Genomic DNA, 8,933 nt, shown 5'->3' with positions numbered 1-8,933 from the left:
ACTCACAAATAGGTGTCTTAACCTCATTGAAATGTTCTTTCCCCCCCCACCTGCAGTATGTTTTTCTGACTCAAGAATGCAGAAACGGCTGGCCACATATATATATAGCTTGAAGCTAACTATAGCAAAACTGTCCAAAAAAATGTCTGCCAACAATCAGCATCTTTATTATCCAGCCATATGGTCAATAATCCACAAACACTTGGAGCAGGAGCAGGAAAAAAACCCAAACAAACACAAAACAGTTCGCCACCATAAATGAGCACAAGTGACTCGGTTCAACTGAATGTGCCAGCTGGTCACTCCTGGTGCTGCAGCGAACAAGACCTGAAACAGGAGGGTTTTAATTGGCTCTTTTTTTAGCCGAAATCCAAAGTGCTTGTGGATTACTGAGGATGTGGCTGGATAAAGACAATGTGGCTCATACAGAAGCACTTGAGTCAGTGAACAGGCGGTTCTGTATCGTTTTGCTGCCGTTTCGCTACTGTGTCTGTTGTTAGCCCCAAACTGCCATTAGCTTCAAGCTGGGTATGTGTTGTATATGCTGTTAATGGGGCTAACTGCTCGGGTAGCCACGTTCGTTCAGTAACATTAATAATCCAACATAATTGTTTTAATCTGAACATTCAGTGTTAAAGATTTGCTTTGACATGCACTGATTGTGTGTAACATGGATGAAGTACTGGGGAACTTCTGCTAAAAACAGATGTTGCCGTTTTCTTTTCGCTCCGTGACCGCACTCATTCCGTTCAAATGCCATTGTGTTGGTTTGGAAGCCGAAGTTTTAGTGACAGACCTCAAAACCTGAGCGAATCAGGAACTCACTGCAGATGCCACCACAGGTGAGTGACTTATTTGATTCAAATTTAATCCAGGACAAATTTTAGGAAGGCTGCCATAAATAAATGAAAAGATTTTCCAGGCAGCACAAACACCCGAGCATCATGCAGTTAACTAAATGAGCAGAGCAGAAGCTAATCATGTAATATCGTATAATACATACTTCCCCTTGTTTAAGGTCACGACTCTCGATTTTTGCCTCTTTATTGCGCTTCTTCTCAGATATTTTGACGTGTCATAACAGGAACACCACGTGTGTAATTGATATCATCATTTATTGATGCATTCCACAAACATTTCCATTTAAAAGTGTCAGGCTGAGGGCATTCACGTTGACTCGCTGACTCATCGACTTCGCCTGCAGGTAATCCCTCACTGGCACAGCGCCACTGCTAATGTAGTGCTGTAGTTACACCTCTCAGGCCATGAAAAGTCTAAATGTTTGTTGTGAAAAGGTTCTGTTGCTCTTTTTTGTGAGTCTTGTAAAAGTAATGGGGGATAACTTGAGGGGAAGCAGGGTAACAAGGCTGAAGGAACGTGGTTCAACTAGAACGCTTCACGACAAACTCTTCCATGCGGGGTTGATGCGAGCGTCTGAGAGCGATTTGGATTTCAGTTGAAGTCACTGAAAAACGGGAGTGTGTACAACAGAAGTGGGAAGTAACATCGAGGAAATACTACTACTGTACTTGAACTAGGGTTTTCATTCACTTAATGATCTCACTTTTTACTTTTAACCCACACACTTATCACTCATATCTATATTTAATCCCTCCATCCAAAGAAGCGTCTTTGGTTTCAAGAGATTTGAGTTGAATTATCAATTAAAATATATGATAAAATGTTATTTTTATATCATAAGATATGCTATATATTACATTACATCATATGGTATTGTATTTATACATTTGTAAAGAAGCTGAATAACTAGTTTTACCCATCTGTTTACGTTTTGACTTTTTAAAGTTTTTGTACTCCTATTTAAATAGCGTCTAATTTTTCAGTATCACTTTCTGTTAAGGTTCTTGTAATAAGCTTTTGGGCTCATATGTTTGCGAAGGTTTATGTAAGACGAAGTACGTGGTATTTTCATCATTATTAACCTCAGTCATGCACTGTAAGAGCTTTAGATGTGGCGGCCTCAAAGAGCTTATTTAACAGTTAATAAGTGCCTACTTAACTTCTATTAAATGCAGAATGAAATCAAGCAACAAAAACACTCGCAGTGGTTCAGCGGTGACACACGTTTCGCCTCTTCTCATGTCTTACATGCCAAACGCTACATGTGTTTGCGTCGCAGCTATTACAGCAGTGCAGTTTTACAGGGCGTTATAGAGGCTTGAATCACCTATGAATTAAAGATTATTCCTGGCAGGTTTTTTTTTTTGTTGTTTTTTTTTTAATAAAGCATTTCTGGTTCTAAAACTGTGTGCAAACATGGCCTGTGTTTGGGTGTGAGATATCTCAGATTTAATACGTTATCACCATATTTCATCCACTGAGTATCAGCTAAACGAAGCATGAAAATCCTCTTCCTGAGTTCAACACGCATGACGAATTAATGACTGTTATCCCACTGAGACACGAATCCCAACAAATGCTGGACACTTACACAACTCTCTGCACAGTTTCAATGAGACAACACCACCTTTTGGAATTCCTGTGTGAACTATGACTTCAGACGTTTGGAGGTAACACAGAAGTCAACGAATGAGAGGCAGGTCACCGAGTGATGTGGCTGATCTACGATCCAGAGTGTTTTTGTGAGTGAGAAAATAATCCCTCTGGGGTTTATTTGTAGAGCACATGTTTCAAATTGTCTGTGACTTACTGTATTTACTACAGCTGTGGCGGAGGAATGACCTCAGTGGTTTGTATTTTGAGTAATTTCATATTTGAATTCTGCCAATAATAGTACATGACTCCATCACATCAAAGGCACGTTATCCTCAAGCATTTGGATGTAATAAAACCCAACGTGTGAAGACTTTTTCCAAAAGAAATGTCACCTTTGATTTACTGGAAGAAAGAGAACATTTTCGAACGTTTTTGACAGCATGTTGTATTTACAGATATAATTTTTCATTTCCGGATTTATACTCTGATTACAACAGAGCCCCTAAATTTAAGTTTCTTGTTAGCCTATTTTATATTTTTGTTCACCTTAGGTGCTCCTTGTCGTATGAAAAATATGAGTTAAAATGTTTGTACAACTCCAAAGAATTGGCCCACTTTACCTCTGATATAAACAAATATTTCCGCTACTTTTCACTGCAGTAAATATACTTCGGCTGAATGTCAACACCCCCGCAGCAGAGCAATGGAGGACCTGCAGGGATAAAAAAGGCGATAGTTAATGAACTCTGCGAAGACATGGCATCCATTTAATCACAAATTATGATGAATCTGCACCGCACACAAAGAAATAATCAGAACTGTTATAATTTGTTTTTCCAGGTGATAATGGCATGTTGGACCTGAGGCCAGTGACAGTTAATGAACTCCAAAATGATTTTTTTTTTTTAAAAGACCAAATTAAAGTGATAGTGCTTCATATTTTCATGTAAATGAGAGTCCCTTACAATAAAGCCCCTGCCGAATGAGTTCACATGATGCTCATTAGGTCCGTTGCCAGCAGGTAAATCTCTTTGCATTTCACAGAGTATGGAGTTTGTGTATGTTGCAACATTCCCGCTCTGCTTGGAGGCTGAACGCTGAGCACACACTGACCTGCGGTTCACATCGTCTACGGCTCGCCAGTGGAGGCAGCCACCTCCAGTTTGCCCTCTGCTAATTACATGTAGATGCTTAATGTAACCGTGGGACTCTCCAGAGAGTAGTCTGGATAGCAGTCTCGTTAGAAAAGGTTGATGAGATTGAAATCCCCAAAAAAGATTTTATTATTGCTTTAGGAAAAAAAAAAAGTGAATCCCTCAAAACACTGAAAGTTCTATTTTGAACAAACTGATCTTTAACTCGCGTGACTGACCATCACTGCCACCAACGCTGTCTTGTCTCTGGACACCAAGGTACAAAAGAACGACTGCAACTTGTCCAACCTTAAGTCATTCCTCATTTCAGTTTCTGCTGGTGGACGTGTCTTCCTCTATGTTTGTTACAGCCACAGCCGTATTTAATGGTGTCTCTACCGCCATCTTCTGACAGCATTATGTAGCCTAATTTATTTGCTCCAAACTAGCCGATGGAAACACACAATGCAAACTTCCTTTGACAGATCCACAGTTGACACTTGAGGACTAAATGGAAACACAACAACTAAAACGAGACGTCTCGCAGGGGTTACGTGACTCACTCAAGGCAATATATCTGCCTTTTTTCAGAGGCAGAATTAACAACAGAGCGGGTCAAAACTCAGTCAGTTATTTCCTGTCAGGTCTCTGCTAACAAGAATGTGGATGCACAATGAAACGTGCAACTCCTCTAAACTTTCCTGATGTTATCAGATTCTGATAGTGAAACGATTCATTTTGTTTATGTACACAGCCGAAACAGTAACAATGGAGACCGCTACAGTGGAGCCAATGACGCAAGTCGACAGATGTTTGCAATAATTGTCACTGCCAGAAGATGGAGACAAAAGTCCCACATGATAGTTTTAAACCAATTTACCCATTAAACTGTTGTTCATTTTCTCTAGCCTTCTCATTCTAACTCCATTTTGTTAAGAAAAAAAACAACAACAACACCATTTAATATCAAACCAATGCTAATTTGGGTTTGCAGATTTAATGCAGATTTAAAGGAAATCCCCTCAATATACATGTCAACATCCCAGCATGTTGGAAGATAATGGTGTTAGTGTATACACGACATCTGTTATTAGTAACAGCCTTGACATGATCTACAATAAACATGCCAAACTTTTACAGCTCCTCCCATGTCCAGCTGCGGCGTGTTGGTGAGTCCAGACATCTTTAGAGGCAGATAGCAAGACAGAGGACGCAGCCGAGACTCTGGAGGACCCGGACGGCTTGGACAACTGCAGCGAGCAGGTGTTTCTCTTCTTCCAGAACAACTGTGAACTCTCCAAATATGAATTAACATGCCACATCTTAGCTGCATCATTTTAATAATGAAATGAATCCATTAAACTTTGGGCGTTACATATGTAATTACATAAGATTTATATAGATAGTCTTCGGGAAGAAAATGTGAGGTCATATCCTTGTCTGATGTAGAGGGATTAGATGTACTTGTCCACTCCCTAAATTCATTCATAATTCATCTGTAATCCACAAAATGCAGCCATAAATATTTAAAAAGCCCGATCCTAAACACTCATTAATAATCGAAGAACTTGCATGTATATAATATTTGTTGAGAAATCCTCAAGAGGATCAGCTCATCGTAAGTGACTGCGGTGTTAGATCATAGTCTGAGGCAGTGACCAGGTCTTAGTCTGACGGGGTCCAGATGGGGCTGATGGTGGTGCAGATAACAGCTCTGTGATTGGCTGCTGTGGTTTTCAGGCCGTGGTAGCGGACGTGCAAACACCGCTAGATGGTCTGCACTGTCGGGAAAGAAGGACGGCCATTCTGTGAGAGGGCTGGCACCACTGAGGCGAGGATCCTCTGTCTTCTGATTCTGCTTCTTTGACGTGAATGTGGCTGTGGAGGTGCCGCTGATAATGATCTCTGTGTGAACACACAGGCGGCTTCATTGTTTGATCACGGTGATGTTATTCAGAGATACGTCCAGCCTGTGTGGTAAAGTTGACGCAGCTATCTTGGCTGCAGGATACGTGGCTCTGGCTTTCTCTGCTACTTGTAATGTTAGATATTCTTAACACGTCAGGCTATGTACTTCTGTCCATCAAGATGGACGATTCCAGCTTCCTTTTAGTTTGGACCGTGATTGTGTGCAACAAAATCACTTCTGAGGTCTGAGAACACACAACATTGCTGCAACAAATGTAAGTGCATGTGAACGTGTGTTTTAGGTGTGTACGTATGAATACTGGTATTTGTTTATGTAATTTCTTCCCTTTTTTCCCCACTCAGGCAAAGTGGTCAGACTTCAGCTTGGGTACGGGTCACAGGAATGGGTGAAGGAGTCTTGAGAACCAAACTGTTTGAGTATAATTATCTCGTGTTTGTTTTCATATGTGGCAAAATGTGCAACTGTTTGTTCCAAGTCAAGTCAAATTTCATCTAAATAGCCCCAAATCATAAAAGCCAGTTTGCCTCAGGGCCCAGGGGGCTTGATCATCCGTACAACACCCTCTCTCCTTAGACCGTCGACTCCACTGCAGAAAAGTGAGCCAAAAAAAATAATAATACAACTTTTCTGTCTTTGTAAACCAGACAACAGTGTGATTCAAACTTACTGGCTGGTTAGACTTAAAAAAAATTAACAAAACATGTCACGACGGTCTTAGAAATGATCAGTTTATGCTCAACTTTTTCGGTGTATTGTCACTTTTAGCTATAGGACTGACAGCTGCAATTGTGCAAGTAATATCCAGATTATCTTTTAAATAAATGGATGTGCAGAGAAGGGAATCTATAACGATGATTCCCATTCAGGTCACGCTCCCCACAGGAGGATTGTGTGTCAGGATCAGGATTCTTTTTTGCTTCGATGTAGGTGGGTGTGTGAGTGTTTGTTGGGGTGGGCCGCTGACTTTGAGGGAAGGATTTGATGGAATAGGGGGATTAGAGGGGGAGGAAGGAAAAGTGGGACAAGGTGTAGGGCTGGAGAGCCGGAGAGGATGAGGATGATCCTGCTGCTCAGCTCTCTTTGGCCTCTGCAGCCTCCAAAACTTTTGGCGCAAAAATTCTGGCAAAAAAAATAAGGATCACAATTATTTCATCTGGAATGGGTTTTGCCTGTTCATAAAACATTCTTGAAAAGAAGACTCCAGTTGTCTAGTGATCATTTAATCTTCTTCATTCATGTTTGCGTCTTCAGCGGAGTGATGTTATCCCACCGAAGCAGCAACAACAACAAAAACCAAGGACTTCCAGAATTTGGCGCACACACCCTGTTTGTTTTTCTTGCATTCATTGTTTGATTCCTTCCAGTTGTAACACATGGTGGATCCTTAAAAACACACACAAGGTTAAGATGTTGTGTTTGGTTGTAATTTGTTTCATGTGAATACAATTCAGCTGTTGTAGAATGTGTGAGTGGAATCAGAAACAAAAAACAGAGGGATGAAGGAGAAAGAAAGTGATGGATGGAGGGATGGTCCTGATGGATGCTGCTGAGTGACAGCCGACTGACATGTGGCTGAACTCATTGGAGTTGAAATCCTGAGCTCTTGCTGGAGCACTCTCAGACGCAGACCCCCCCTCTGCTGAGGACTGACCAGGCTGATGCGCAGCCTCTCCCCTGCCTCTCTACATGTCATCCAGGTTCTCTGCAGTATTTCACTGATCCGCATGATATTGAGAGGTACTCTCCTTACGCACGCGCGCACACACACACACACGCACGCACGCACACACACACACGCACGCACGCACATACACACACGCACGCACGCACATACACACACACACACACACACGGCGCAGACAGACAGGATATTAGAAACACCTTTTGAATGTAATGCATTCCAGTGCACCACCACCACCCACCTCAAAGGCTCAAAACGAAACATCAAGTAGAATTATTACCCGTCTGCCAGTGTCAACACAAACTGAAACATTATAAACTTCGTAAAATGAGAATTTATGGTGCTGTTGTTTTGGATTGCATCACATTTTACAGATGTGCCTAATGAAAAGGCCAGTGTGTGTGTGTGTGTGTGTGTGTTTCACATGATAGCTCCCCCTTGTGGATGAAGAGGAGAATGGCAAATGGAAGGGTTACTAAAGGGCACATTCGGACGTAAAGACTGAATTTGATGGTTTTGATAAATATGTAAGTTTTAATGAAAACACAATGAAATATTGAATATATATTATAATGAAATAGTCATGCTTTCATAAGGTATAAGATTTGTATTATTTATTACAAATGATGGATGCTGGTCTGGTCAGATTAGGGTCTTCTGGGTATTTCACTCACCCTTTATCTCTCACTGTTACAGAACAGCCAGAATCAAATAAAACTCAGTGCGTTGCAAGCACACACACACAAAAAAAACCAAACAGAAACATTTTTGCTGAGCAAACTGGGCAATGAATTAGAAACATAAATGTTACAGAATTGAATCCTTTATTGATTAACGTTTCTAAGTTATCAGTAAGATTGATATTGTCAAGTTAGGGAGTTCACGGAGTGATGGTTTATATTTAAACTTAGAAATTTCCAGTCATGAAGTCATTTTTCTCTGTGCTAAGATATTGAATAATAGTACGACAACTGCCCCTGAAATGTAGTGACGTAGATGCATAAGTAGTCAGTCAAAACATTTGCAAATGGTTTTTCCAATTTTCAGTTATCAAAAGATTATATGTGTTTGTACCTTTTACCAAATCACTGGAGGGAATCAACAGATATGTAACCTTGACATCTTAAACTCTCTATTTCAAGTGTGTCGCACTATAAAAAAAAACCAAAACAACAACAACATAAAATCAAACTCCAGAGGTTAAATTCACCTTTTTTGTGATATTGCTTAAAACTGATGTTCTGAAAAGGACCACAACAAACTGTCATTTGTAACTTGTAAGACCACATGGATGAGAAGTCCTTAAAGTCCTCAGAAAAATCCAGCACTCCCATAGTAAATCAGAGTCCATCTGCTCAGAAACACTTCAGTTAATCACGTAGTTTGATTCAACTCTGAATCCACAGGAGTTTCTTCTTCTTCCTCACCTTTTTTTTTTTTTTTACATAGAAACTCAACACGTAGCACTGCAGAAGTGAAAATGATAAAATTGTGAGTCCTAGTTCTTTTTATTTAAATGTTTATTGAAAAAAGTCAGTAAGAAAAGCAACACGTCGTCTATATCACCAGGTGATAACTAGCAGAAGTCCGTCCATCTGCTCTACATCCTGGGATCCCCCCCAGATGAATAACGTGGACCCTCCTTGATTATTGAGTGACTTTATTTGTGAATACAATGAATTAATTTGGGATTTAAAAAAAAAAAAAAGTAACTTAAATCCACGTCATGCTT

The 8,933-nt window shown here is 40.4% G+C and overlaps 1 long non-coding RNA gene across 1 annotated transcript; it reads left to right on the top strand.

The window, feature by feature from the left end:
• Positions 1-458: 458 nt before the first annotated feature.
• LOC147261915 (uncharacterized) lies at positions 459-6,446 on the top strand. The gene is made up of 4 exons (XR_015116126.1): positions 459-842; positions 2,469-2,603; positions 4,731-4,853; positions 5,331-6,446. It is a non-coding gene; the product is annotated as an uncharacterized LOC147261915 (long non-coding RNA).
• The last annotated feature ends 2,487 nt before the right edge of the window (positions 6,447-8,933 follow it).

Source organism: Aulostomus chinensis, chromosome 5, assembly GCF_037954235.1.
Source record: "Aulostomus chinensis isolate RoL2024-O1b breed Wild chromosome 5, RoL_Achi_v1.0, whole genome shotgun sequence".
Classification (NCBI taxonomy): domain Eukaryota; kingdom Metazoa; phylum Chordata; class Actinopteri; order Syngnathiformes; family Aulostomidae; genus Aulostomus; species Aulostomus chinensis.
The sequence above is the reverse complement of the archived record's forward strand: the minus strand, read 5'-3'. Positions and strand labels throughout refer to the sequence as shown.